This window comes from Populus trichocarpa, chromosome 14, assembly GCF_000002775.5.
Source record: "Populus trichocarpa isolate Nisqually-1 chromosome 14, P.trichocarpa_v4.1, whole genome shotgun sequence".
Taxonomy (NCBI): Eukaryota; Viridiplantae; Streptophyta; class Magnoliopsida; order Malpighiales; family Salicaceae; genus Populus; species Populus trichocarpa.
In genome coordinates this window covers 15,531,825-15,542,031 of record NC_037298.2, presented here as the reverse complement: position 1 = coordinate 15,542,031, position 10,207 = coordinate 15,531,825, and positions in this window count along the sequence as shown.

Here is a 10,207-nt window from a genome sequence, read left to right as displayed (position 1 = left end):
ACTAAGCCGAACAGGATTGGCATAAACAGCCAAACAGCAAAAACAGCACCAGGACAGCCCAGACTACACAACTGGCTTCAAATCGACAACAATGAGCAACAAAAGCCCCACAACAGGGCACACAAAGAAAAGCAGCCTTCCACACTGGAGCAAACAGCATCAGACAGCAACAAGCAAGACCCCACAACAGGGCATAACCATAAATCCAACAACAATCATCCAGCAGGGCTATAAACAGGCCAAACAGACATCCAACAACAATAAGCATAAAGACCCCACAACAGGCCTCATACAGAACAGAAAAAACCAACAACAATCATCCCAAAAAAACCCGACTAGCAGGCCACAAGTCATGCAAAACATCTGGCCAAAGATATAAGTGACAAAACCAAGGATAAAAACCCTGCAAATTGAAGACCACAATATAATCAGCTAAAAAGTAGATGAAGGGGCAGTAGTATCAGAACCACTGATGCAGACTAAACGGAACTCACACGCGTTCTAACACACAAGGTTTTTTCAATCTGTAATTCCGTAGAAAAACAAAGAAAGAAAGATATTTGAGTTAACTACTCAAAAGAGTTTTGGTTTTTTTTTTATTCTCTGTCTACTCACAAAGTGCTTACAACCAAATAAATAGAGAAAACAGAATTCTTAGAGTCCTAAAACAGCTTCATTAAATCGGGAAACAATCTAGAATTAATGAGGAAATAAAAGCTAAAAAAAAAGAAAGAAACATCCCGAATTAATTGGGAGAGTAAAAGCTAAATAATGAAATGAGAGGAAACTCCAACTGTTACGTAAGAAAATTAAACGTGCTTGAGTGTGCAATAATAGTCAGCCCTTTTGTTGTCTTGCTACCCGGTCCACATCATCCTCCCCAAGCTGAGAAGAATTCGACCACGAATTCGGGAGATCTTCCTCCTCTGATGACAAATCCCCGTGGAAAGGGAGCAAGTGTTTGACATTAAATACATCTGCTGTCCGGAGATGACTGGGCAGCTTGAGGCGGTAAGCATTTGAATTAATTTTCTCAATAATCTCTACTGGACCAATCTTTCGTGCGGACAATTTATTATACTCGCCTATAGGAAAGCGATCCTTCGTTAGCACAGCCCAAACGAAGTCCCCCACCTCAAAATTGACAAGACGCCGCTTGCGGTCCGCATCGTGTTTGAATTTGGCAATAGATTCCAGCAAGTTCTGTCTGGTAAGGTTGTGAATGTCCTGCAGCTGGGTGACAAAATCCTCTGCCTTGTGATTAACTTTAGTGTTGTTCGGGAGTTTAGCCAAGTCAAGTGGACATCGTGGGAGAAACCCGTACATGATTTCGAAGGGGTTGAGCTTGGTGCTACGATTGACTGCATGGTTATGAGCAAACTCTGCTTGGCCAAGTTTCTTGTCCCAAGATTTTAACTGATCACCCACCAAACTACGAAGGAGATTACCCAATGACCGGTTCACCACCTCGGTTTGTCCATCGGATTGAGGATGATAAGCATTGCTAAAGTTTAGGTGAGTATTAACCATCTTTCAAAGACTCCGCCAGAAATGGCTCAGGAAACGAGTGTCCCTATCTGACACAATTGACTCTGGTAGCCCATGCAACCGATACACTTCTCGAAAGAATAATTCAGCCACATTAACAGCATCTGTTGTTTTCTTGCATGGTATAAAGTGAACCATTTTTGAAAACCTGTCTCCTACTATGAAAATGGAGTCGAATCCCCGTTGTGTACGCGGGAGGCCTAGAACAAAATCCATGCTGATGTCGGTCCATGGTCGTACTGGAACAGAAAGTGGCATGTATAAACCGGCATTGGTGGCTCCTCCCTTGGCCACGTGACAGATCCTACAACGTTCAACAAAACGACCAATCTCCTTCCGCATGGATGGCCAAAAATAGGACACAGCCACCAGTAAGTAAGTCCGGTCTCTTCCCACATGTCCTTCTTTATGCAGTTCTTGTATGATTTTGGTTCGGAGACTACACTCAGGTATACATAGTTGGGTGCCTTTGAAGATGAATCCATCATGGAAGACAAAGTCACTCGGTTGGTTGTTTTGAATGTTCTCTATTACAGCAGCAAAAAAAGAGTCAGATGCATACAAATTTTAAAAAGAGTCGAAACCCATTACTTTGACTCGCATGTCAACCAGCATATTTTTTTGACAACTGAGGGCATCAGCCACCCGGTTCAATGTACCAGCCTTGTGTTTGATGACAAATGTGAATTGTTGTAATTACGCAGCCCAAGATGCATGACGAGATGAAATCTTATCTTGACTCCCCATATGTTTGAGGGCATCATGGTCAGTAAATAGGATGAAATCCTGAAGAAACAGATAATGTCGCCAATGCCTCACTGCTTCAACCACTGCATAAAATTCAACATCATAGGTGTTATACCATAATTTTGCCCCTGAAAGCTTCTCACTGAAAAAGGCTACAGGCTTGCCATTTTGACTCAGAACTGCCCTGATTCCTAGCTTTGAGGCGTCACAGTGTAGCTCAAATGGATTTGAAAAGTCTGGTAGGACAAATACTGGGGTGGTGGTCAATCTCCTTTTGATTTCTTGGAAGGCTGTCTCTGCCTCAATTATCCACACAAACTTGCTATTGTTCCTCATACAATCAGTCACTGGGGCCATTATGCCGCTGAAGTGGGGAATGAAGCGGCGGTAGAATGATGCCAGTCTGTGGAAGCTTCGAACGTCAGTCATGGTTTGCGGCTGTGGCCACTGTTTGATTGCTTCAATTTTTGACTCGTCTACTGAAAGCCCCTTAGAAGACACAATGTATCCCAAAAACAAGACCTGGTCACTTAAGAACACACACTTTCCTTTTGCTGCGAAGAATTGTTCTTTACGTAACACGGTCAAAACTTCCCGGAGATGTTGTAGGTGCATCCTAGGATCAACACTATAAATTAAAATGTCATCAAAATAAACCACCACACTTTTACTAATGTAAGGCCGCAAGGCTTGATTCATCACTCGCATGAATGTGCTTGGGGCATTAGTCAGTCCGAAAGGCATGACCATCCACTCAAAGAGTCCTTCCCGAGTTTTGAAGGCCGTTTTCCATTCATCTCCCAGCTGGATACGAATCTGATGATATCCGCTCTTCAAGTCCAGCTTTGTGAATATTGTGGCTCCACTCAACTGATCCAGCAAGTCATCTAACCGCGAGATTGGAAACCTGTAACAAACCGTAATTTTATTAATGGCCCTGCTGTCGACACACATTCTCCACGTTCCATCTTTTTTTGGGGTTAGAAGGGCAGGCACCGCACATGGGCTAAGACTCTCCCGAATATGCTCCTTTGTTAGCAATTCCTCTACTTGGCGCCGTAACTCTTCATGCTCCTTCGGACTCATCCGATAATGTGGTCTGTTGGGCAAGTTGGCACCAGGGACCAGATTAATTTGATGCTGAATGTCCCTTAATGGGGGTAGGGTTTCAGGAAGCTCAACTAGAAATATATCTCCAAACTCCTGTAATAATGGCTCCACGCTGCTTGGAATAATGCTATTCTCAGTCTCCATTTTTCCGATCATCACGTAAACAATTCCAGATTCTTTGACTTCTGCTTCAAACCTAGCCATTGTCAATAAATTGTTGTTTTCTCCTATTGGAGTGCCGCCTGTAACTTCCTTCTTTCGTAACAACACAACCTTGATTAAATTGAATATGAAAGTGCACGTATTCAAGAATCCATCATACATCACATGTTGATCATATAACCACGGTCTGCCCAATAATAAATGACAGGCATCCATGGAGACCACATCACACCAAATCTGATCTTTGTATGTTGTGCCGATTGAAAAAGACACCAAGCTGCGTCTTGATACTGTAACATCATTCTTCTTATCTAGCCATGTTAATTTATACGGTCAAGGATGTGATTTTGTTGCCATGTATAGTTTACGGACCACCTCCTCGGACACTATATTTTCACAGCTACCTGAATCAACAATGAATCGACAGATTTTTCCGCTAATTGTGCAAGTGGACTGGAATACATTAGTGCGCAACCAGTCATCCTCTACCACACGTGGTGCTAAACAGCTGCGCCGGATCATTAACATTGGTCCAACATCCCCCTCTAAACGCTTTTCCTCATCATAAACTGGTTCTGCCTCAACATCGCCTTCTAGTTCCTTGTTAATTTCCTCAACGTCTGAAAACAAACCTCTCCGCTGTCCTTTCTTACACTCTGTGAACCTGTGTCCTGGTTCCCCACAATTAAAACAACGAAAAACCTGTGTTAGGTGTCGTTATGTGTGTAGGCATAGTAGGCTTGGTAATAGGAGATGGTGGAACGGCTGTTCGTGGGCTACTGCTACTTGCACTGCCTGCACCGGTCCCCCCGAAATTCATACTCCATGTTCGTCCGCTGTTATTGCTTGTATTTGCACCAAAACCTCCAAAGTTCAGACCCCCTGTATTTCTGCGCACTAGTTGTTTCTCTAACTGCACTGCTCTCTGGTAGGCGTCCGACACGCTCAATACATCAAACATATTTAGGACATCTTGGAATTGAATCCGTAGTCCGCCAATATATCACGCAACCCGTGACTCCTCATCCTCTGCAATCGCATCTCGCGATACTAACTGATAAAACTCAGTGGTGTAGTCATCAACTGAACGGTTTCCCTGTCTTAGATTTTGTAACCGTTGGTAGAGTGTCCGTGTATAGTTGTATGGTAGAAATGCAGAACGCATATTTTTTTTCATCTTGTCCCAGCACGTGATCTTTCCTTTTCCTTGTAGAGTCCTTGTCTTCTTCACCTGTTGCCACCAAGCCCCAGCCCGACCTCTAAGCCTTGTTGCAACCAGTGCTACTCGTCTGTCTTCTAGAAATTGTTTAAACTCTAAAACTTCATCTACCGTATTGATCCAGTCGAGGTACTCATCCGCTTGCAAACCACCATGGAACTCTGGTATGTCAACCTTGAGGCCTGTCTCCCAGCGCCTTGATTCATCATGCGTTGGTCTCCTCTGCACTGGTTGATGGGCGAATGGATTTTCATCATCTTCAGACTCCTCTTCCACGTCTTGTGGATTTGGATCCTGATGTTGAGCCATTGACGCTGCTAACTGCTGCGTTAACGTCTCGACTTGCTGTTGTAGTCGTGCAATCTCATCGCGTTCGTAGACTTCATCCAATGGTTGTTCACGAAGGTTCGGTAGGTTCGCGCGTCTTTTTGGTGCCATAACGACGATAACTAACCGAGCTCTGATACCAACCTGATGCAGACCAAACGGGACTCACACGCGTTCTAACACACAAGGTTTTTTCAATCTGTAATTCGCAGAAAAACAAAGAAAGAAAGTTATTTGAGTTAACTACTCAAAAGAGTTTTGGTTTTTTTTTTTATTCTCTGTCTACTCACAAAGTGCTTACAACCAAATAAATAGAGAAAACAGAATTCTTAGAGTCCTAAAACAGCTTCATTAAATCAGGAAACAGTCCAGAATTAATGAGGAAATAAAAGCTAAAAATACAGAAAGAAACGTCCCGAATTAATTGGGAGAGTAAAAGCTAAATAATGAAATGAGAGGAAACTCCAACTATTACGTAAGAAAATTAAACGTGCTTCAGTGTGCAACAATAGTCAGCCCTTTTGTTGTCTTGCTACCCGGTCCACATGAACTACTCATGAACATGAGGACGATGGCAGGGCCTTTGGGTTTTTGCTTCTCTAGAGGGGTTGCGTCAGAGGTGGCAGCAGCCCTGCTTCTTGTTAAATACTGCCTCATTGTAGTCATTACAGCAGGAGCTGCTCCTTCTTCAGCAGTACACATAGGATCCAGGGAAGAAGATTGCTTAGTACTGGCATCAATCTTTGATCATTTGCGTTCAGGGGAGTGGGCTTTCATGTGATCAATAGTATCAGCAGCTACATTTGGTGCAGGAGGTTCTGCAGGAGGGTTTGCATTGTCAGGTTGTTGTTGCTCAACAGCAGCACCATCCTCAGAAGGAACTCCAGAAACAGAAGCTGTATGAGGGCGTTTTTTCTACATGGGACTGGGACCCCTGTTGCATGCATTGGCAGAATGGCCTATAACCCTACACCTTGTACAGAACCTGGGGAGTGATTCATAAGTGACCTGCTGGGAGAAAGGCGTGTCGTTGGGCAACACAACTTGGATAGCATGAGGGAGTTCCTGCAACAGATCAACCTCACCAGTATCCTAGCATAGGAGAGCCTGGACATATTTGCTATGGGAATGTCCAGACATGTACAATCTGCCAAAAAAAAAATGCCAAAAAGCTAACAAATGCCTACACAGGCAACGATCATACAAACATGAATAATTAGTGGGAACATTCTCCCCACAAAACATAGATAGCTTATCCGACAGGTTAGCAAAGAAACCTATACTAGGAAAGGTGTCTAAAATAACCAGCCTTGAAAGTGATCCAACAAATCAACACACAGTTGTCATCAATCTTGCATCCCATCTGTCTGCCACACGGAAGAACCCGCTTGGACCAGCTACTCGCCCATGCAGCGTGAAAGAGATTCCACAATTTGCATGCAGCATGAAGGAGATTCCACACGTTGCATGCAGCAGTATTGCATTGACCAGCTACTCGCCCATGCAGCAGCATTGCATTGACCAACTACTCGCCTATGCAGCAGCATTGCATGCATCAAGAACACTGAGAGCTCTTTCTTGAATACACAACTGTCATCAACCTGGTATCCCATATGTATGCCACACGGTAGAACCCGCTTGGACCAGCTACTCCCCCATGCATTGCCCATGCAGCAACATTGTATGCGTCAAAACCAGACCACGTGAAATGCAGCAAAACAAAAACTATGTTCATCTTCCTCATATAAAAGTAGCCAGCCTTGAAGTTAATTCCACATATCAATACACAGCTGTCATCAAACTTGCATCCCATATGTCTGCCACACAGAAGAACTCGCTTGGACCAGCCCATGCATCGCCCATGCAGCAATGTCATAGCCAGACCACGTGAAATGCATCAAAACAAAAACACTGTTCATCTTCCTCATATAAATGCAGCAATTCCCATCAACCAACCAGCAGCAGGAATTAAACAAAAGACTGCCCTGAACAGCTTATCTTCAGAAGACCGCAACATGCACCTCAGCCAACATTGAGAATGTGATGATCTTTCTCATAGAAATGAAAAACAATATAGAACATAACCTGAAATTTTCGAAAGGTATTGCCCACCGAAGTACTCTTTCCATAAAAAAATCTCTTGTTCCTTTCTTCCCAGAAAAGATAAACCGTGAGACCCAAAGAGACTCTTCTCATTCGAGCTTCTAAGTTATTTCCCCCGGAGTGAAGTCCCCTGATGGCACTGGTCAAGGTCATTATCCTTCTATTGATGCGCAACCACAACTTGATTTGCAACCAGAAGCAAGCTGACCAAGAGCAAGTGAAAAATAAATGGCTATGTGATTCCTCCATCTGCCCACACATAACACACGAAGTATCTATTTGAAAAAACCGAAGCCGATCTTTTGTTCTCAATTTTCCCAACACAGCTAGCCATAAAATGAAGTTGTGTCTTGGCATAGACCATTTCTCCCATACCACTCGCACCCAGTTTACTTGAGGACCAGAGAGTCTAAAATAATTATATGCTTGCACCGAGAAGTTGTCATCCCCTCTGTTCCATTGCCGAAGTAATGTAACTGCTTCCTCTTGGCTCCCGTAATCTTCAAGCAACTGACACTATTAAAAAGAAGGGTATTTAGCATCAGATTTTAGCATCAGAATAATTTAGTTGCAATTTTAGTAACAGATTAGCAACGGATTCAGCAACAAAAAATCAGATACTGAAAAAAAAATTAATATTTTAAGAATCAGCAACGGATTTGCCGTTGCTAATATAGTTGCTGATATAAAAACTTAAATTTTGATTTTTATAAAATAATAATAATTACGTGTCGCTTTTTTATTGGTCTATATATATATATATATATATATATATATATATACCTTGAAAACATCAAAAGAATTAAAAACCCCACAGCTGCAAACTTTATTCATTCTCCGAAAGAACCCCATCTTCTGTCCCTTTCTATAACTCTTCAAAAATCTAATTAACCCATTTCTCTTCCTTTAGGAGCCAAATCCATATGTCCTTTTCAAATCTACATATCCTTGTCATGCGTCCACAAACATAACTTGTGATTTTCTTAACTTTTTCTCCAGTTACTTTAGAGTTGCTTTACGCTTTCAAAAATTCAATATTGCAGGGAGAAAACATGGTGTGATAGCAGGTATAATCAAAAACCCATATTTAAAAAATTATGTTTTTGTAATTTAGAGAGAATAATTTTGTAGATCTATTGTAAATTATTTGTTAAATATGAAAGTAGTGAGACTTTTTATAGGGTTCTGGGTTTTTTGGGGGAGAAATATGGGAAATGTGTCTTAGAAAAGATGGTAGAGTTTGTGCAAAATTTATGGTAAAAACCATATATGACAGCAGGGAATGTGTGTTAGCCGGTTTCCTAGCAAAGCTGCCCAACTTCTAAATACAAAGTTTGGGTAATGTGTCTTAGGAAGGTTGGCTAGGCAGCAGAAATGTAAAAGAGGGCTGATTTGTCCTGTGGGTTTGATTAATTTTGGATTAATAAAAATGTTAATATTTTTTTTATTTTAGATTTAATTTTGGCTGAATCAATTTCAAGTTTTTGAAATTAAAAATGAACTGGATAATAGTTTTTTTGGATTTTATAATCAGTTAATTTGATTCTTTTCATTTAATTAATATTTGAAGGCTTTTGTTTTAATTTCAAAGCTTTATCGATACTGCATGCACACTTAATAAACTAAAACGTCCAAGCATGCCGAGAGAGGAGAAATTTTAAAGTTTTCAGTTCATGGAGAAGATTAATGACTCAAAACCTAAAAACATGAAATTGGAACAAAATAACAATGTGGGATGTAGACAAATCAATCGTCGACACTGCTCTAATTTAAAAAATTCAAAAAATTCATATTAAATTAGCAACGGATTGGATCAGCAACAGATATTTCGTTGCTGATCAACAACGGATCAGCAACGGAATATTCGTTGTTGATCAGCAACGGAATATCCGTTGCTGATTTACATATTCAGCAACTGAATTTCAGCAACTGATAAATCCGTTGCTAAAAAATTAGCAACGAATAATCCGTTGCTAAAAAATTAGCATCTATTATTTGCATCTGAAATTATCTGTTGCTAATTCCGTTGCCGAATTTCATCAGCAACGGATTTTAATGTTATCTGCAATGGAATAGGTAGTTGCTAATAGGCTCATTTTTTAGTAGTGTGATCTTTTAGCAGAATAATAGATTTCCAAAGGGGAGGATGAAGAGTGATGAGCAATCACAGACCATATAGTATTCTGTTGCAGGTAAAAGTGATGAACCCATTTGATCCATATGGAGTCAGTTTTGAGATGGATGTTCCAAAGTTGTTTCGCTAAGAAGCGAGCTTTTAAGTCAAATAAACCCAGGCCCTCTTCCTTTTTGAGGAGACAGAGCTGCTTCCAGGCCACCAAAGCAGAGTTGCTGTTTGTATGGTTGCCTGACCGCAAGAAGTTTCTGCAGATGCAAATAATTTGATTAATTACACTACTCGGCGTACGAAAGATGCTAAGCCAAAACTGGACCATTCCATAGAGGACTGCCCGCACTAGCTCCAATCTCCTAGCATAAGTGAGATGTTTTCCTATCCAACTTTGCACTGCCAATTCCAATTTCTACAATAGAAGAGAGTATTGGCTTGCTAGAAGTTTATGGGGGACTGAGAGGAACACCAAGATATTTGAAGGGAAAACTACCTTCTCTGAAGCCAGTATCATGGAGGATTAACGGCTTCAAACTATCACTAACGCCCCTAAACTATCACTGAGAGCTCTTTTTTTTTTTTCTGTTCAAATGTTAGAATTTATAAATCAAAATGTGGTCAAGCTGGATGACCAGCAAAACAGAGATACATCTGTACAGATCAGGCTGATGGGAACAGGCTCCCAACAAGCACAAAAGAAAACGACAATTAAACCAAGCCCATGGTTATTTTAGGAACCCAAGTCTACAGGTGCCTAGGATGACCAAGCAAAGCAGAACCGAGCAACAGAACCATTTACACAGGATTGACTCCATGAATACAAAAGAAAAAGATCCATGAGGGCCCATAAATTGGGGACCTTG